The sequence below is a fragment of the Schistocerca serialis genome, chromosome 1 (genome assembly GCF_023864345.2).
Source record: "Schistocerca serialis cubense isolate TAMUIC-IGC-003099 chromosome 1, iqSchSeri2.2, whole genome shotgun sequence".
Lineage (NCBI taxonomy): Eukaryota > Metazoa > Arthropoda > Insecta > Orthoptera > Acrididae > Schistocerca > Schistocerca serialis.
This window is the reverse complement of record NC_064638.1, coordinates 181,029,709-181,051,501: the sequence shown is the minus strand read 5'-3', so window position 1 is coordinate 181,051,501 and position 21,793 is coordinate 181,029,709.

The window sequence follows — 21,793 nt, the reverse complement described above, 5'->3', positions numbered from 1 at the left end:
GATATTCCAGCAGAAAAAATTACGTGGTACATCACACTGAGAAACCTGTCAGGGTCTCAGCCAAAGTTTTAAGGTAAACAGGAGTTTCTTTGTTATTTATTCGGTCTCTACTAGCATCATGGTATCCCTCTTGTTTTTTTCCTGTTGCGTTGGAGATCGTGATTGTTAGGAACTTATTCGGCATCATTAAGTTAATGGTTGGTGTGATGCGAGGTGCTTTCTATCAGCTCACTCTCCATCCTCTCCTACTCCAGTCCTCTTGGGAGAAACGGTGGGTATTCACGAAAAGAACTGGTGCGCCAAGACATTGATCCAAAAATTCAGAGAGCAAGGAAGTCAATAGCTTTGTGTTACATAGATTCCAGCAGACAAAATTACGTGGTATATCTCAGTGACTAACCTGTCAGGTCAGGTTCTCAGCTGTGATCTAAGGTAAAAAGGAGTTGCCCTGTTATTTATTCGGTATCGACAAGTGTCATGTTGTCCATCTTGTTTTTTCCCATTGCTTCGGTAGTCGGCATGGTTAGGAACTGATTTATAAACATTAAGTTAAGGGCTGAAGTGATGCAAGGCACTTTCTATCAGCTCACTCTCCGTCCTCTCCTACTCCCGGCCCCATGGGAGAAATGGTGAATATTCACGTAAAGAACTGATGCGCCAAGCTATTGATCCAAAAATTCAGAGAGATAGGAAGGCAATGGCTTTATGTTACAGATATTCCAGCAGACAAATTTACGTGGTACATCACACTGAGAAACCTGTCAGGGTCTCAGCCAAGATCTAAATTAAACAGGAGTTGCTTTGTAATTTATTCGGTCTCTACTAGCATCATGGTATCCCTCTTGTTTTTTTCCTGTTGCCTTTTAGATCGTGGTGGTTAATAACTTATTCTGCAACATTAAGTTAATGGCTGGTGTGATGCGAGGCGCTTTCTATCAGCTCACTCTCCATCCTCTCCTACTCCAGTCCCCTTAGAAGAAATGGTGGGTATTCACGTAAAGAACTGGTGCGCCAAGACATTGATCCAAAAATTCAGAGAGCAAGGAAGGCAATAGCTTTGTGTTACATAGATTCCAGCAGACAAAATTACGTGGTATATCTCACTGACTAACCTGTCAGGTCAGGTTCTCAGCTGTGATCTAAGGTAAAAAGGAGTTGCCCTGTTATTTATTCGGTATCGACAAGTGTCATGTTGTCCATCTTGTTTTTTCCCATTGCTTCGGTAGTCGGCATGGTTAGGAACTGATTTGGAAACATTAAGTTAAGGGCTGAAGTGATGCAAGGCGCTTTCTATCAGCTCACTCTCCGTCCTCTCCTACTCCCGGCCCCATGGGAGAAATGGTGGATATTCACGTAAAGAACTGATGCGCCAAGCTATTGATCCAAAAATTCAGAGAGATAGGAAGGCAATGGCTTTATGTTACAGATATTCCAGCAGACAAATTTACGTGGTACATCACACTGAGAAACCTGTCAGGGTCTCAGCCAAGATCTAAGTTAAACAGGAGTTGCTTTGTAATTTATTCGGTCTCTACTAGCATCATGGTGTCCCTCTTGTTTTTTTCCTGTTGCCTTGGAAATCTTGGTGGTTAATAACTTATTCTGCAACATTAAGTTAATGGCAGGTGTGATGCGAGGCGCTTTCTATCAGCTCACTCTCCATCCTCTCCTACTCCAGTCCCCTTAGAAGAAATGGTGGGTATTCACGTAAAGAACTGGTGCGCCAAGACATTGATCCAAAAATTCAGAGAGCAAGGAAGTCAATGGCTTTGTGTTACATAGATTCCAGCAGACAAAATTACATGGTACATCTCACTTACTAACCTATCAGGTCAGGTTCTCAGTTGTGATCTAAGGTAAATAGGAGTTGCTCTGTAATTTACTCGGTCTCGATAAGTGTCATGATCTCCCTCTTGTTTTTTCCCATTGCTTCGGTAGTCGGCATGGTTAGGAACTGATTTGGCAACATTAAGTTAAGGGCTGAAGTGATGCAAGGCGCTTTCTATCAGCTCACTCTCCGTCCTCTCATACTCCCGGCCCCATGGGAGAAACGGTGGATATTCACGTAAAGAACTGATGCGCCAAGCTATTGATCCAAAAATTCAGAGAGATAGGAAGGCAATGGCTTTATGTTACAGATATTCCAGCAGACAAATTTACGTGGTACATCACACTGAGAAACCTGTCAGGGTCTCAGCCAAGATCTAAGTTAAACAGGAGTTGCTTTGTAATTTATTCGGTCTCTACTAGCATCATGGTATCCCTCTTGTTTTTTTCCTGTTGCCTTTTAGATCGTGGTGGTTAATAACTTATTCTGCAACATTAAGTTAATGGCAGGTGTAATGCGAGGCGCTTTCTATCAGCTCACTCTCCATCCTCTCCTACTCCAGTCCCCTTAGAAGAAATGGTGGGTATTCACGTAAAGAACTGGTGCGCCAAGACATTGATCCAAAAATTCAGAGAGCAAGGAAGTCAATGGCTTTGTGTTACATAGATTCCAGCAGACAAAATTACATGGTACATCTCACTTACTAACCTATCAGGTCAGGTTCTCAGTTGTGATCTAAGGTAAATAGGAGTTGCTCTGTAATTTACTCGGTCTCGATAAGTGTCATGATCTCCCTCTTGTTTTTTCCCATTGCTTCGGTAGTCGGCATGGTTAGGAACTGATTTGGCAACATTAAGTTAAGGGCTGAAGTGATGCAAGTCGCTTTCTATCAGCTCACTCTCCGTCCTCTCCTACTCCCGGCCCCATGAGAGAAACGGTGGATATTCACGTAAAGAACTGATGCACCAAGCTATTGATCCAAAAATTCAGAGAGATAGGAAGGCAATGGCTTTATGTTACAGATATTGCAGCAGACAAAATTACGTGGTACATCACACTGAGAAACCTGTCAGGGTCTCAGCCAAGATCTAAGGTAAGCAGGAGTTGCTTTGTTATTTATTCGGTCTCTACTAGCATCATGGTATCCCTCTTGTTTTTTTCCTGTTGCCTTGGAGATCGTGATTTTTAGGAACTTATTCAGCAACATTAAGTTAATTGCTGGTGTGATGTGAGGCACTTTCTATCAGCTCACTCTCCATCCCCTCCTACTCCATTCCGGCTGGGAGAAACGGTAGGTATTCACATATAGAACTCATGCGCGAAGTTATTGAATCAAAATTTTAAGAGAAAAAGGAACGCATTGGCTTTGTGTCACAGAGATTATGGCTCACAAAATTACTTGGTATATGTCACTGACTAACCTGTCAGGTCCGGTTCTCAGCTGTGATGTAAGGTAAAAATGAGTTGCTCTGTTATTTACTCGGTCTCGACAAGTGTCATGATCTCCCTCTTGTTTTTTCCCATTGCTTCGGTAGTCGGAATGGTTAGGAACTGATTTGGCAACATTAAGCTAAGGGCTGAAGTGATGCAAGGCGCTTTCTATCAGCTCACTGTCCGTCCTCTCCTACTCCCGTCCCCATGAGAGAAACGGTGGATATTCACGTAAAGAACTGATGCACCAAGCTATTGATCCAAAAATTCAGAGAGATAGGAAGGCAATGGCTTTATGTTACAGATATTCCAGCAGACAAAATTACGTGGTACAACACACTGAGAAACCTGTCAGGGTCTCAGGCAAGATCTAAGGTAAACAGGAGTTGCTTTGTTATTTATTCGGTCTCTACTAGCATCATGGTATCCCTCTTGTTTTTTTCCTGTTGCCTTGGAGATCGTGATGGTTAGGAACTTATTCAGCAACATTAAGTTAATGGCTGGTGTGATGCGAGGCGCTTTCTATCTGCTCACTCTACATCCTCTCCTACTCCTGTCCCCTTGGGAGAAACGGTGGGTATTCACGTAAAGAACTGGTGCGTCAAGACATTGATCCAAAAATTCAGAGAGCGAGGAAGTAAATAGCATTGTGTTACATAGATTCCAGCAGACAAAATTACGTGGTACATCACACTGAGAAACCTGTCAGGGTCTCAGCCAAGATCTAAGGTAAACAGGAGTTGCTTTGTTATTTATTCGGTCTCGACTTGTGTCATGGTCTCCCTCTTGTTTTTTTCTGTTGCCTCAGAGGTCGGCATGGTTGAGAACTGGTTCGGCATCATTAAGTTAAGGGCTGAGTGAATGCAAAGCGCTTTCTATCAGCTCACTCTCCATCTCCTCGTACTCCTGTCCCCCTGGGTGAAATGGTGGTTATTCACGTAAAGAACTGGTTCGCCAAGCTATTGATCCGAAAATTCAGAGAGGTATGAATGCAATGGGTGCATTAAAGACAGGTAACGTGTATCCACAGGACGTGTGGCCTGTAATTGAAGAAGTGGCATGACGATCCCTCCATTGGCAAAAGATTCCGGAATAGTCCTCCATTCGGATCTCCGGGAGGAGACTGCCAAGGGGGAGGTAACCATGAGGAAAAGATTGAATAATCAACAAAAGGATAACGTTCTACGAGTCGGGGCGTGGAATGTCAGAAGCTTGAACGTGGTAGGGAAACTTGAAAATCTGAAAAGGGAAATGCAAAGGCTCAATCTAGATATAGTAGTGGTCAGTGAAGTGAAGTGGAAGGAAGACAAGCATTTCTGGTCAGATGATTATCGGGTAATATAAACAGCAGCAGAAAATGGTATAACAGGAGTAGGATTCGTTATGAATAGGAAGGTAGGGCAGAGGGTGTGTTACTGTGAACAGTTCAGTGACCGGCTTGTTCTAATCAGAATTGACAACAGACCAACACCGACAACGATAGTTCAGGTATACACGCCGACGTCGCAAGCTAAAGATGAACAGATAGAGAAAGTGTATGAGGATATTGAAAGGGTAATGCAGTATGTAAAGGGGGACGAAAATGGGCGACTGGAATGCAGTTGTAGGGGAAGGAGTAGAAGAAAAGCTCACAGGAGAATATGGGCTTGGGACAAGGAATGATAGAGGGGAAAGACTAATTGAGTTCTGTCACAAGTTTCAACTAGTAATAGCGAACACCCTGCTCAAGAATCACAAGAGGAGGAGGTATACTTGGAAAAGGCCGGGAGATACGGAAAGATTTCATTTAGATTATATCATGGTCAGACAGAGATTCCGAAATCACATACTGGATTATAAGGCGTACCCAGGAGCAGATATAGACTCAGATCACAATATAGTAGTGATGAAGAGTAGGCTGAAGTTCAAGACATTAGTCAGGAAGAATCAATACGCAAAGAAGTGGGATACGGAAGTACTAAGGAATGACGAGATACGTTTGAAGTTCTCTAACGCTATAGATACAGCAATAAGGAATAGCGCAGTAGGCAGTACAGTTGAAGAGGAATGGACATCTCTAAAAAGGGCCATCACAGAAGTTGGGAAGGAAAACATAGGTACAAAGAAGGTAGCTGCGAAAAAACCATGGGTAACAGAAGAAATACTTCAATTGATTGATGAAAGGAGGAAGTACAAACATGTTCCGGGAAAATCAGGAATACAGAAATACAAGTCGCTGAGGAATGAAATAAATAGGAAGTGCAGGGAAGCTAAGACGAAATGGCTGCAGGAAAAATGTGAAGACATCGAAAAAGATATGATTGTCGGAAGGACAGAGTCATCATACAGGAAAGCGAAAACAACCTTTGGTGACATTAAAAGCAACGGTGGTAACATTAAGAGTGCAACGGGAATTCCACTGTTAAATGCAAAGGAGAGATCAGATAGGTGGATAGAATACATTGAAAGCCTCTATGATGGTGAAGATTTGTCTGATGTGATAGAAGAAGAAACAGGAGTCGATTTAAAAGAGATAGAGGATCCAGTATTAGAATCTGAATTTAAAAGAGCTTTGGAGGACTTACGGTCAAATAAGGCAGAAGGGAAAGATAACATTTCATCAGAATTTCTAAAATCATTGGGGGAAGTGGCAACAAAACGACTATTCACGTTGGTGTGTAGAATATATGAGTCTGGCGGCATACCATCTGACTTTCGGAAAAGCATCATCCACACAATTCCGAAGACGGCAAGAGCTGAGAAGAGAGATAATTATCGCACGATCAGCTAACAGCTCATGCATCGAAGCTGCTTACTAGAATAATATACAGAAGAATGGAAAAGAAAATTGAGAATGCGCTAGGTGACGATCAGTTTGGCATTGTTGTTGCTGTTGTGGTCTTCAGTCCTGAGACTGGTTTGATGCAGCTCTCCATGCTACTCTATCCTGTGTAAGCTTCTTCATCTCCCAGTACCTACTGCAACCTACATCGTTCTGAATCTGCTTAGTGTATCTGCTTGGTCTCCCTCTACGATTTTTACCCTCCACGCTGCCCTCCAATGCTAAATTTGTGATCCCTTGATGCCTCAAAACATGTCCTACCAACCGATCCTTTCTTCTAGTCAAGTTGTGCCACAAACTTCTCTTCTCCCTAATCCTATTCAATACCTCCTCATTAGTTATGTGATCTACCCATCTTATCTTCAGCATTCTTCTGTAGCACCACATTTCGAAAGCTTCTATTCTCTTCTTGTCCAAACTAGTTTGGCTTTAGGAAAAGTAAAGGGATGAGAGAGGCAATTCTGACGTTACGGCTAATAATGGAAGCAAGGCTAAAGAAAAATCAAGACATTTTCATAGGATTTGTCGACCTGGAAAAAGCGTTCGATAATATAAAATGGTGCAAGCTGTTCGAGATTCTGAAAAAAGTAGGGGTAAACTATAGGGAGAGACGGGTCATATACAATATGTACAACAACCAAGAGTGAATAATAAGAGTGGACGATCAAGAACGAAGTGCTCGTATTAAGAAGGGTGTAAGACAAGGCTGTAGCCTTTCGCCCCTACTCTTCAATCTGTACATCGAGGAAGCAATGATGGAAATAAAAGAAAGGTTCAGGAGTGGAATTAAAATACAAGGTGAGAGGATATCAATGATACGATTCGCTGATGACATTGCTATCCTGAGTGAAAGTGAAGAAGAATTAAATGATCTGCTGAAGGGAATGAACAGTCTAACGAGTACACAGTATGGTTTGAGAGTAAATCGGAGAAAGACGAAGGTAATGAGAAGTAGTAGAAATGAGAACAGCGAGAAACTTAACATCAGGATTGATGGTCACGAAGTGAAATATTGTAGAACAAAAGCAAACTGGTGCTTTTCATTTATTATTATAATGTTGTTCTACCAAGAACCGACGGAAGATTCTGTTAATATGAAGTTATATGTCTCCACAAATGCTCACCTGGATGTTTGCGAATCGTATAAATGAGACAGGGCTTGGTACGAGCCTGTTATTCATCTAGTCGGATGTTAGAAACCACCTGTTAACTACATCCTATCTGAATGGCGCACCGGCCTCCATAGTTAACCTCCCAGTTTCATCCGATCATCGCTACAGCTGCGTCACATGCCACAGGAATTATTGTATTCTGTAAAAGTTTTTCATCTAATTTGTAGCCTTGAAGACACTGAAACACAGCATGAAAAATGCCGGAGACACCACACTTTCGAGCTCAATTGGGGGTCCAAAAATAAATTTACTTAAAGTTCTCGACTGAATTTTGTAAGACAAACTCTGTTTTTCAAAATTAGACTTGATGTTTTGCTTAAAGTACTTGATTAGTCGATGATGATTGCAACGGATCGTCCACTTGTAGTATTTCCTGTAAAATACGTTTTCTGATTTCTAGACTGCTGTGGTTAATGATATTCACACGGTCCTTACTCTAATCTAGAACTCGGACAATATTTAATGTAGTGACGCCTTGAACATCGATTTATGATTTGAAGTTGTCGAAAGTCTGGTTCTCTTTCGCAACAGTGTAGGCAGTGCGAAAGATTATTGCTGTAAGTTCTTTCTCTTTTGATATGGTTTTCAAGCAGACATTTTCCAATGTTTATTGTTAACACTACTAAAATTTTTACACATGCTGCGTTAGGAGCACTGTCTTCGTGATCAAATATCTTTTTTCTCAACGCTGTTTGTTGCTGGGTTCGAGTTTCCCCGAAGCTAATCGCATTCAGTCCATTGCTTAGACATCTACATACCAGTCTTTTTTCTTTTCCGTTTTTTCTTCAAACCTCACAGCTCAGTCTTTCTTGAGTGCAATAAGCTAAGTTTACGAAACTCGGTCTTTTGTTCAAACCTCCAACAGTCTGGCAAATGTTTATCATCTTCTTTGACGTCCTCAGCAGAAGAATATAAAGTGACGCTGGATGAAGCAGGCACTGGTAACTCCGTTTGAACTTTTCCACTGACTGCGTCGGGTATTATTCTACTTCTTCGCCTAGTTTTTGTTCTTCAGGTGTTTTACTCAAATAAGTAGTGAATTTAGCTATTGTACACAATAAACGAGCACTTGATGCTCATGGATTTTATAGCTTTACTCGACAGAACTGAGCAAGCACAACACAGTAGTGACAGGTAGAGCGGGCACTTGACACAACAAACCGAGTCGAATTGGATAAACTCACAGAAGTGACATATGGGAGTGTAGCGGAGCTCGTACAGAATGGTGGACCAGGCAGGGAGGGTGAAGAAGAATCAGCTGACCATAGCCATCTCCCACTGCCCTCCACTGCGTACGTCTAGATGAAGTGCAGCGTAGTGTCGCACCAAGTATGCATGATTTTACATAGCTTCACCTTTAAAAATTTGCTGCTTTGATTACTTTTTCGTCAGAGACAACGGTAAAGTGTACTGGTGTTGTCATATATTGACGACGTAATGACTTGTACGTTGTTACAGTTAAGGCTGTTGGTAGCCATAGAGGGCACTCCAAGGAAAAATCAGAGACACAATGCAAGGAGCAGACAAGAGTGATAGCGTTTAGGTTACCTGAGGTAAATAGTAATACTAGAGCAGTGCAAATTGCAGATTCTCTGCGCAGCTGTCCCTGGGGAGAAATTTCACGTGAAAGAATTAAATGGCAATTCCATCCACCGCCTGGACATTGTCGTGAGGCATCATTGCAGAAGACGTGCGCCCGCTTAGCTTAGTGGTAACGGGCTTGCCTCTCATGCAGTGGGCCTGGGTTGGATTCCCGGCCGGGTTGGAGATTTTCTCCGCTAGGGGACTGGGTGTTGTGTTGTCCTCATCATTATTTCGTTCCCATTTTCGGCCGAATGTTGCCTAATGTGGCACCAACTGGAATAAGACTTGCTCTTGGCGGCCGAACCCGAATGGGACATGTCGGGAAACAATGCCATCCGATCATTTCATTTCATTTTTTTACTACTGAAGATGTCCACAAACAGGCACGTCTTAGCAGAGGCAGAAAACTGCATACCTGCTCCTGAGAACTGTATTGTTAGTGTGTTTACACAGGTTAGAGTGCTACTGCAGCAGTCCCCACCCACAGAAGGTCGGGACCAAGTGACGTAAAACACTGTTGTTGCTGGCCATGATAGGAGTGGCTGTGACTTTTAGCTTTCAGCTGAACTCTGTTGATACAAAATTTGGAGTTTTTTAATTTAATATCCAGAAACATCCCTACCTACCGAATAAGAGTACGGAGGGAATCTGAATGTGGGTAGCCAGAGACACCATGGAGGCGTAGAACGACTCGCCAGATGGAGAAATGATGCGCCGCCAGTGTTCTTTAAAAATCAGTGTTTTTTTTTCTTCAGCGGAGTTCTCAGTCAGATCGCCGGGTGGGGGGGGGGGGGGGGGGGGGCGACTGCTTGTCGCTCGTGGCCATTCTCGGTGAGCTCCGACATGTCTATTCTTCTCACACTTGGAGTACTGCTCTTAAGTTTGTACTTAACGCCCTTTTTATTGCTCATGGAAACTACACATTGCATGTTGTACCACAATACAACGAGACCTCCAGAGGTGGTGGTCCAAATTTCTGTACACACCGGTATCTCTAATATCCAATAGCACGTCCTCTTGCATTTATGCATGGCTGTATTCGTCGTGGCACGCTATCCACAAGTTCATCAAGGCACGGCTGCTCGAGATTGTCCCACTCCTCAGCCGCGAATCGGCGTAGATTCCTCAGATTGATTTTCAGTCAATCTCAGGCATGTTCGATAGGATTCATGTCTGGAGAACATGCTGGCCACTCTAGTCGAGCGATGTCGTTATCCTGAAGGAAGTCATTCACAAGACGTGCACGATGGGGCTGCAAATTGTCGTCCATGAAGACGAATGCCTCGCCACTATGCTGTCGATATGGTTGCACTATAGATCGGAGGATGGCATTCACGTATCTTACAGCCGTTACAGTGCCTTCCTTGCCTACCACCGGCGTACGTCGGCCCCACACAATGCCACCCCAAAACAGCAGGGAGCCTCCACCTTGCTGCACGTGCTTGACAAGGCGTTCAGCCTGGCCGAGTTGCCTGCAAACACGTCTCCGACGATTGTCTGGTTGAAGGCATATGCGTCGTTCATCGGTGAAGAGAACGTGATGCCAATCCCGAGCGGTCCATTCGGCATGTTGTTGGGCCCATCTGTACTGCGCTGCATGGTTTCGTGGTTGGAAAAATGGACCTCGTTATGGACGTCGGGAGTGAAGTTGCGCATCATGCAGCCCATTGTGCACAGCTTGAGTCGTTACATAACGTCTTGTGGCTGCACGAAAAGCATTATTCAACATGGTGGCGTTGTTGTCGGGGTTCCACCCGAGTCATAATCCGTAGGTAGTAGTCATCCACTGCAGTTGAAGCCCTTGGGGGCCTGAGAGAGGCATGTCATCGACACTTCCTGTCTCGCTGTATCTCCTCCATGTCCGAAAACATCGCTTTGGTTCACTCCGAGACACCTGGACACTTCCCTTGTTGAAAGCGCTTCTTGGCACATGATGACAATGCGGACGGGAACGAAACGCGGTATTGGCCGTCTAGACATGGTTGAACTACAGACAACACGAGACGAATACCTCCTTCCTGGTGGAATGACTGAAACTGATCAGCTGTCGGACCCCTCCGTTAAATAGGCGCTGCTCATGCATGGTTGTTTTCATCTTTGAGCGCGTTTAATGATATCTGTGAACAGTCAAAGAGACTATATCTGTGATACAATATCAACGTCTATCTTCAGGAGATCTGGGAACTGGGTTGATGCTAAACTTTTTTTGATGTGTGTACTTCGCTGTCATGAAATACGCGATGCGCTAATACGGAAGCTGCGCCTTAGATTTGGATTACAATATGTGGCTCGTATTTGCACGGGGAAACTCATTGTTAGCTACCCATAATGCCACCGTGTATAATCGTCATCGGGTAGTGTTAACTACAAATGTTCGAAACGCTTGCCGATAGGAAGACAATCCTCTCATAAGAATGTAAGCAATAAATCCACATAGTATGTCGTGACATTCCCTGTGCCATTATATCATAGTCACGTGTTTCCGTTAGAAAACTCATGCTCATCTAAATACAATATACTAAAATAAATTCACTACTGAAATACTACAAGATTTGATAGAAAAACTCTGTTCCTTTTCTATCTGCACTTCTCATTCTTAGCTCTTCCGGCTAGTCTCTTCCGTCATTACCAACCGTTGACAGCATGTTCTCAGTTCATTCAACGTAACCAACGTCAGTGCCTGGCTTTTCCTTTCCTCTCTTGAAATGTTTGGCTTTTGAAAGCAGTTTTTCTTCAAAGTTGGATCTGCTTTATGATTCTGACACAGTTTCAAAGAAAATGCCATAGATCTCTCTAAACAGACACGAATAGTGATAGATAAAATACGTACTGCCTATGTTAGATGGGATAGTGGCGCAGACACACCTGTCATTGCTCGGTTGCTATTCCTAGAAATAGCGATTGATTTCTACTGTCATTCTCCCCTTATAACCTCCTGGACTCTCACTCCGTAAGTCCGGCTTCAAACTCAGCTCTTGTGCTAGGGTGCTGCAAAATTGTCCTTTGGTGCACATTGTCAGTTCCTCATAGACCTTCTCCCGAGAGACTTCGAAACCGTTTATTCTCTCCGAAAATAACTAATTTTTCAACATTAGCGTGTAATTCCCGTTCAGGTCCCTCGAGTGTTCCCTCTCACCACAAAATAAAGATCGGAGCATTCCTTGCGTTTAGCGGTTCCCTCAATAAGCTCACAAGGCAAATGACTTTCAATCAGTATTTGACGCTGGAATTTCACGTAACGGCTACAAGATCATAACAAATAGGTGTTACTAAACCTTTCGTTACCAGTAAAATGTCCAACTAGGGCAACGGAAAGTTACACATCAGTTAACGTCTATCTACATTACCCACAGAATCCCCACTCTTATATTCGAAATGCTTTCCCATTAATTACAAAAACTTACAACCAAGCCAACGTTATCCTTACCATTTATCTTTTTATGTCTCGCCAACTGCCATACTTTGTCTTTCTCGAAGCAACTTGGTGTTGCTCAGATGGTTCACACCTCACGACATCTTCATACAACTAACACACATGAACAAGATTTTCATGAGCAGTCTGCAACTAACATGATGCTCATCGCTCATACATTCATTGACCCTGTCTCAGTAGCACTGATCAGCCTATATACATTGACTCACACGCTGGTTCATCACTTCATACTGTCAATCCACAACACTTAAAGAAGAAGGATGAAAGTAAATACTTACAAAACCTCAGCCGAAGGAAGAAACGAGAAAACTTAAACTGTCTTCTGCCTAGCCAATCCACATTTCGTTTGCCAAAGGTTTCCTCTTACCTCTCAAAAGTTCTACAACCTTTTATAAGTACCTCTGTGGCTGCTTTACAGCATCTATTGAGATGGCTACGTTCCACTTTGGCTTGTCAAAGGTTCATAGTAGTACCCATTCCTCCTTTCAAGTGACACACAGGACTCGACCACTACTGCAGTCAAAATGATGGAATGGGCTCCTTGAGTCTGAGTACATTTATTATGCTCAGCTCATCATTAGAGAAAATCTCTGCAACAATTCCCGGCGAAGTGTCACATATAGCACCACTCACTATCTTTGCGTCATTAATATAGTCATTATTTTCATTTATCTTCAGTTTACAGAACTTGCGTAGTGCGTCCTTGTTCCCTGGGAAAAAAATAAATAAATCCCCATCTTCTCCACCACATCAGTACTTCTGGACAAGTTACATCACAGATTAATCTCTTCAGACTACTGCTACCCTAGTTCAGCCACAGAACACAAGAGAAATCGTCTTCCTTGCGTCAGTCTTCCTATGTGAGTAAAACCACTGATCTCTAATTCACCAACGCTGAGACAACTCGGGTGCACCATGGCCCATAGATGACAGGGATGAACGAAGGCAGCAAATACTTGTCCAGGTGAATAGATGCGCAACTGTTGGGCAAATGACGTCCCAGATGAACCAGAGGGCTACCACCAGTGTCACCTCGACAACCATTCAGCAAACGTTGCTGCTTAGGTGACTCTGCAGTAGGCACTTGGTTCATGCACCCATTCTGACTGCTGCTCGTCGCTGATGAAGGCTGGAATTTGCACTCCAGCACCGCAACTGGAATTTGCACTCCGGTACGGCAAATGGAGGTCCACTGTAACAACAGGTGGCCATTTGAGATTAATGCTCCATTGCACAAATGACTTTGGCGTGTAAGGCGTGAAATGTCGGAATCCTAAAACCCTGCAATAATAGTCACAACGATCCAGGCCGGAAGGCATTTCCTGCATAATCTCGTCGGTCTGGAAGGCATAATGGATCCTTAGTACCATATTCACTTCTGCATACAGTTTGTTTTTCCTCTGCACGATCGCAGCTAACAGCATGGCAAAGCAACCTGTCGCACAACTAGCAGTGTATTTGCATAGTGTGAAAAGCATGAGGATGAATTTATCACACTCCCTTGACCACCAAACTCCAGAGTTAGAAACTCAATCGAGAATGTGTGCGATCACTTCCATCAGGATGTACGTGCCAAGAGTTCTCAACCAAGAGTCCTAGTGCATATGGCCACGTCACTGGAGTTGCCATTGCTCCAGACCCCGTAGGTACCTTCTAGAGCACCAATGACTCTGTTCCTACACATCTCGCAATGTTCTACACTGCAAAAGGTCGTCATTCATGCCTGTGAATCGTGGTTGCATTAATGTGACTAGACAGTGTATAGAAGGTAATATATGCCTTTGAGATATGTCGTGATACCAAAACACCATCAACAGGTGTTCTACTCTGAGTCGTTCCGGCCATTTCTTGCCATGGAGACAATGACTTAACGTACGCGGAGCATCAGACTTGTACATGTTGTTGCGCTACAAACCATATACCTAACCTGGCGCCATTGTGAGGGACGTCTACTGTTTTCAATGTCTCCATTTCGCTTTAATCTTCTCGATTTGCTCCGAGCTTCCGTTTTTACATAGGTAATGGTTTCATCATCAAATCCGACTAACTACAATGAGACTGTGAATAAAGTATCTACAATGGGGCAAATTGGCATTCTTAAAACTAGCAGGCCATTGCACACTTTAACAGCGTGAACTATAGCCGTTACTATCGCATGCCTTGATCACGAGGTGAGCGGCCCCATTTTAGAACAAATAAAGATCCTCCTGACGTTAATTCCAGAACTATTGTAGAGTGAGCGCTTCCCGACTCTAACTGTGTTTGAGAAACCAAAGAAAACAGTTGGTGTCAGAAGCTGCACTAACTTATTAGTATGACTGCATGGTTAGTATTTGAGTGACTGGTCTCAATGTTTGCCTGCGTTTTGGGTGATACTGTGCCGGCTCACACATGTCGTAAACTCAATTTTCAAGCTGAAATAAAATATTAAGAAAAAAAACAATACAGCAGGTACTGCGGTAAAATTTAAAGATATTGAGTCACGTTGATTTATAATTTGAACAAGTAATTTATTTCTATTGTTCCACAAATAGTCTTCAATATATTGACTAAACACTTAAAATGTAGTTTAGCGGCTTTTATATAAGGGCAGCAGTTAATGACCGAAGCTACAACACTTTACTATAAACTTCCTATGTCGCGATAGCAGCACTCGACAGTCTGTTCACAGTTCACAAAATACACTGTTACCTGCTATCCTAAACCATTATATTGCGCTCAACTTGATCGTTTTTGAACGTCGCTACATACATACTTGTCCCCAATCGAGGCTACCAAATCAATACTACCCCCATATTGGCGGTACGTCCGGCTCTTAGCGTCGCTCGGACTCCACTGTCCTCAAAGATGGCAACCCTATGCACCCTCGAAACGACTTCCTAACTCAAAACAATGTTTGACAAAAAAAACTATGAATATTCTAAAACTAGACACAAAAACACCTATGATACATTGGAAAATAAGGAAATTTAGGAAATTTTCCGGGCAATAACAATCTTTCTTTTATTTTTCTTTCTTTTGCTACTGCCTTTATCCTGCATTGTGCACAGGGTCGGGAGGGTTAAGTACGGAATTGGCAATTTTAAGGGGTGGCCATTTGCCGTTCCTACCGCCACCCGATACCGCCTCGGACGGAAGTAGTGTACCCCAGCTGACTGCGTCTAGTATAAGTCGTGAAATACTGTGAATGTGTTTCAAATGTCTGCAAGTCTTGTAACTGAGCCGGGACGTGGGGACCAGCCCGGTATGCACCTAGTAGGATGTGGAAAACCACCTAAAAACCAGATCCATGTTTTGCGGCACACCGGCCATCGTCGTTAACCCGCCCGGCGGATTCGATCCGTGACCAGCACGCCTACCCGAGTGCAGGAAGCAGCGCGTTAGCGCTCTCGGCTACCCTGGCGGGTGGGCAATGACAATCTAAAGTTAAATTTTTTGTATCTGCTACCGTTTTTTCACAAATTATGTTCTTGTGTCACGATTTTGCTCTTCGCACATTTTTAATAATAAACATAAACAAACAAATAAAAATACGCACTTCATTACTCACCTACCACTTTAAACTTGCCCCTAGTTTCGTCTCTCTAAATTTATTTATTACCAAAAGCTCAGTTTCTCTCAGTCCATTCCCATATTCCGACTTCTCATTCAAAAGCAGTACATATTTTGCTTAATCGGCTATGATTGCTCGATGCAGCTCTACTAGCTGTATCTGTAAACATTTTGTTCATACCGGCCAAAGCATTGCTGAGATATTAGCGTCTGAACTTTAATAAATTTACAATTATTAAGACAACAATAACTTTTAAAATATTATACATTTTTGTGGCGCGTCTCGATAATCTAGTTTTACATCAATTTTTCTCCGTCATATAAATTCTTCCAACGGCCAAAACACAGCCACACACGCCCCTGCCAGGCTTCCGCTCGGGTTTTTCCAAGGCCGCGTACACGCTAACCGCTCGTCATGGCTCTGTAGCAACCGCCAGCCACGTGATCTGAGCGGGAAACTGCCGCTCTAAGCTCCCCCCATGTACGCTCATAACCAAGACAAGATCCACATGCTAGATATAAGACCTCACACGAAATGATCGAAATGCACTAGAAAAACGAATACAGTGATTTAATCCTTGTAGGTGTTAATAACATCAGAATTTCTGCTTAGAAGCACTTTCTAGCAGAAACGTCAGCACTCTTCGAAGCTAGGAACAGCAGTGTTTCGCCCCAGAACTTAACATATCTCGCTGGATGCTGAGTGTAGAGCAAAAGATCTTGAGGTGGGGCGGTTTCGACCAGTCTGCAACGCCCACTACACAATGCACCCCACTTAGTCAATCCGAGTGACTGCAAAAAGCGCAGGATGCTAGCGGCTTACGTGTCTCGAGGAGAGAGGACTTCCTAGTACCCTCTGGAACGTTCTTTACACGACCTCCTCCCCACAAATTGAATGACTAGGCTTTAATAAAGGTGGGAAAATATGTTGCCGCATTTGTGGCTCGCTGCCCCCCTGTAAAGTTCAAAGAAAGGCTTGTCCCAGTTGTGGCGAAGAAGAAACTAGTAATCGCATCAAACTCTTTCCAAAGACGGCATGTTACTGATTTTGTGTAAGTTGAAGTGGCTGCATAAGGAATTGGTATATTGAAAGCAATGAGGCCGCTGACTTCAGTAGTCACATGAGAACACTGAAATTAAATAACTTCTCCATTAGAAATAGTTCCCCAAGAGTAATATGTTTCATAACGATGTGGCCTGTGTAAAGATTAAGTATAAATCCGTAACAGTTCAGAAATGAAATGTACGGAGGACACACGGTACTAATCTTCACATTATGAGAGATACATCGTAGCATCAAGAGTATGAAAGGCACATTAAGTAACATCTATCTTTCAGTGGAGTCATCGTCTTTTCTTGTAGGGATTTTGGTATGTCATAATCCAAGTTATACACCCTAAACCGCTTTTTAGGGTCATGATGTCAAAGTTGATCAAGGGCAAGTTATTTTTCTGAACTTCTGCTTCCACACTTGGCACTTGCATGGACGTCATCCCTTGTCGTGATGCTCCATCCTTTTGAGACAGTGAAGTCCCTAGCTGATGATTTCTCCTTTTCCTCTCACTGACTGTCGGCTGTCCTTAGTTGGAAGAGTGCATGACAGGAAAAAAGGATAATAGCACGGTGGCTATTTAGATTCAGATTGGTTATTTTACCTTTATCGTTTGGGTTAAATTTAACAACATTTAGTATTTTCAAGCTGATATAAATCACAGGTATTTGACCCTTTAAGGTTCATCAGGTGTGAACCTTGGTTTCCCTAAATCAGTAAGTTCTTTCTGTATGTTTGTGTCCACAATATTTTCTATCTTGCCATTTGTACCAAGTGGCACCTCGGAGTCTGTCTTCGTATTTCAGTTGTAGCAAAATTAGTCCATCCAATCAAGGAAACACAAATGGATGTTTACAACAGTGAGACTGTCGTTACTTTGGAAATTGGAAATTTTCCCGCGCAGCTCGCCGTTACTTCAAATGGTAGGATTACCTGAATGGTAACTCAGTCTTTGCTGGCAGTAACCAGTTCTTGGTTCTGCCCAAATTAGAGCCAGTGATTTGTCCCCTACCAGTCCTGCATAGTCCGTTGCATAATCGAATCCTCCTAATTCTGTTGGACATAGATCTAATAATATTTTCATAATATACATGTTTCACGTATATCATTTTGAAATCTTATTCTACATTTTGGTCAAAAGTTTAATTGTGTCTTCACAATGGCAACCTCGACAAACCATCTGCAACAACATTCTCAGATCCTTTAATGTACTTGATCTCAGAGTGAAACTTTTGTAAGTGCATCACCCACCTTGTCGGCTTCCTATGATAATGGCTGCTCTCCTGAAGTTAGGTAACGTCTATATGGTCGAAAAACAGTTTTACTTTGTGTCCTAGTAAAAACGTTTTAGGTTTTGAGAATGACTTGTCTAATGGTAACAATTCCTCTCACTGACTGTGTAAACTTTTTCATGGATTAAAAACATCTTGTTTGTAAATGTTATTTTACATTGTATAGTTCCTCCATGAACTTGCTTTTGAGAACGTAATTCTGAGTCGAATCGAAAATTACTACTGTCGGTGTGTAAACGGAATGGTAAGCCAAAATCAATACTGTATAACAAACTGTAGCTGTGTAATTCTTTATTGATTTTCTCAAAAGATTTTTTGGCATTCTTTACAGAATATCAAACAGTGTTCTTTTAAGCAAATTGATGAGACAAAGTATATTTAGACTGTCTTCAGTTATGAATTTTCTGTAAACATTATGTAAGCCATTAAGGGAAAAAATAATTCTGATTTGTTTTGGGCGTGACAGTGTTCCTTTTTCAGTGATTTCCATGTTGTAACTATTTCATTTCAGATACTGCTTACTACCCTGTTTACATTTTTCTATTTTAGTGTCATTTTATCTTGCTTTGAATTTTTCACATACACGTCTCAAACATTCAATACCAAATTTGCTCTGTTTCAAAATCTCACTCAGTATGCTGTTAAATTAGGTATAACTCCGTACCCAAGTACGTAATCTAACTCTGTAATAGGTTAAGACTAAAAAATACCACAGGATATTGGTAACACCTTCCACCACAAAGGAAAGTCACATCCTTTCTGGACTCTGCTGCTAATGGAACCCGATGAAAATGTAATGTTAAATTTATACTGAACATAGCCTGCCTGCTTCTGAATTTTTCTAGCAGTGCGTCACTGCTCTCAGGGTGATCTGTTTCGATATACAGAAATTTATTCTAATGTCTAGAATATATATCTCACTCCTGCATACTTCTTCGACTCAACCACAAGCGTATTATTATATGGACTGATGCTTCTGTTTAGAATACCTCACATTTTCAGTTTTTGTAGCTCCTTCTCAAGAGCAGCTCTTTTAGCTATAGTTACCCCATATGATTTCATGTAAAATGGTTGATATTGGGTTAATTGTTAAGTACACTGACACCATTCAACTCCCTGTAATGTTGCTAAAAGCAATTCTGTATTCACAGAATAAAAATGTCAACTGATGTTTTTGTTTGTTTGTATGTCCTCCTGTTTCAGAGATTTTTGTATCCACAAGTCTCTCACATTCCACTTCATCAGTGTCTAATCTGGGTATATATCTGTCTATTAGGTCTCATTCATTTGAAAATAATATGTGTTCTTATTGCTATGACAGGTGTCATTTAATTCGATAAAACTAATACTTATACATTTCCCATTTTTTAATGTTATGAAATGTTTTGGTCTGTCTCAGTCAAATCCTGCATTACCACTTGTTATCCATTGAAGTGATTCCTCCCTCTGCTTCCTCTGATGTAGTGAAAGTTTTGATCCATGGCTCGTTTGATTGTCGAAAGGGAATGGGTTACCCAGTAGTAGCTTGCTGGGCCTGTCGTAGCTTCACCAGAGCCTCATTGGCCGTCACTTTTTGGAGTTTCTGTGTGGTCTTCACAGCTACCATAGTGGCCTTGGGCACACACAGTCAAGTCTGTACTTCGCCCCTAATTCATGCCACTGTCCTTCTCCCACTATGGTGGAAGAGGGGTTGAACTTGTGGGAGAAAATTAGAAATTCGAAAATAGCTTCCATAGCAACGATCGTGATGTACAAGTCATATCGTCGGTCAGTTTTGACCTGTTGATCAGAATGTTGAACATGAACAAAGAAAGATCTGAGGAGAATATAAGGAACAGAGATAAACTTTCTACAAGGTATCCTAGATAAGACAAGAAGGGATAGGTTAAGGAAAAAATGCAATACAAAACACCCAGAATATCAAACCCCTTACATTGTAGAGTAATATGTTTGAATTGTTTATCCAGATTCTGTCTATTGTAGTGCACACCTCGGAAGATTTCTGTTCCCATTCTCTTAATGTGGTCAAAGACCAATTGGAAGACCGCAAACCAGGTGGAGAGATCAGGTGAAGCGTGATGTGAATGGAAGAGGGCTCCACTGGGAGAAGATGCGAAATGATAGACTATTGGAGATAAAAGACATTAGGAACATGTTCTGTGAATGACCATTATAGGCGGTAAAAGTTTGAGGGACAATAAGAAATTAAAGTTTGCAGAGAGGTGATTCAATTCAAGTGACTTAATTGACATGTATGTAACAGATACTAACAACAACTGCCATGTGAGACAATACTTCTTTTGATGGTGGGTGAGTGATTCTGTTATGACACTGTATTCATGCTTCAAAAAGAAAATACACATGTTTTGGTATAATTTTAAAATATAAAAAAAACACAAGTCAATTAAATAAATCCACTGGCACAAGACAACATCCAACACACCATTCCACCATTGTACCCAAAAAATATTAAAATGACAGAAATCTCTCCCCCCCCCCCCCCCCCCACACACACACATGGAATCCAACAAAGTACCAAACCCACAGACCACGGTAACAGAAAAAAGCAACATAAAAAAATAAATATATGAAACCCATCCACACCTATCAAAACAAGGCTTGTACTTTCTGCTGACTATTTCCATAAATGCTAGAAATACATAATAACCTTTGGGAATATTCATCCTCCAGCAGTGTTCGTTCAAATGGCCTTGCATCACTGAAATACTTCTCTTCCAAAAAAATACTTCTCCTCCCTGCTTGACAACAGATTTTACACCCATCCAATACCCCTCGATAGTATTGGTACATGACCACATCTTGTAATCTTTAAACTGAATGTTGTGATCTACAACCAAATGCTGATAATACCTGTCACCCAACAACTTGTAGGATGAAAACCAATCCAACATGACTATTGAACCTTCTTCCACATACTCTTCTATTAAAGATGTAAACACTGCCTTCGTACCTTTAAAAAAGAGAAAATAAAAAACAGAGGCGGAGCCCCTCCACGCTCACACCAGCATGATGGCCAGCTCAAAAGATCTACTGGCACCTCTGCATAAGGGTTAGTTTTCACTAAATTGAGGTGTCGCACGATGTGAGTACTGCAATGTTTACGTACGTCTGGTTAAGGTGAACCATTAATACGTGCTCATCTGGCGATAGATTGGTTCAGAGTCGAAAGAAGGGTAGCGATTTGAAGGGCAGAGGCAAAAAGTGCCAAGGCAAGAGTCGAAGGGGAAAAACCTCTGCGATAGTTAGGTTGGGTGGTAAGAGCAGTAGCGGATGTCTTGCTGCTTGCGACAGGTCGTGCAAGGAAGGATAACATTTGTTAGTAGTGGGTATCATGCATGTCGATACCTTTGACGTTGTGCGGTGGTGTTACTCGACGGCTGCCGCTGGGCGCCGGTGTTGAGCTCTCGTTCAGCGTCAGCAACCTGCAACAGTTAAATTAATCATCGTTTTTGTGTCCGATAGGTCGTATATTGGATGCACAGTGTAGGGTGATGTTGGCGTATTGTTTGTGCGTCAGTGGGCGAACACGTCGGTGTCCCTGCTGTGGCCTGTTAGTCGGCTCTAATAGCGGCTGGTAATTACCAGTCAGTGCTGCTGATATGCAAGGG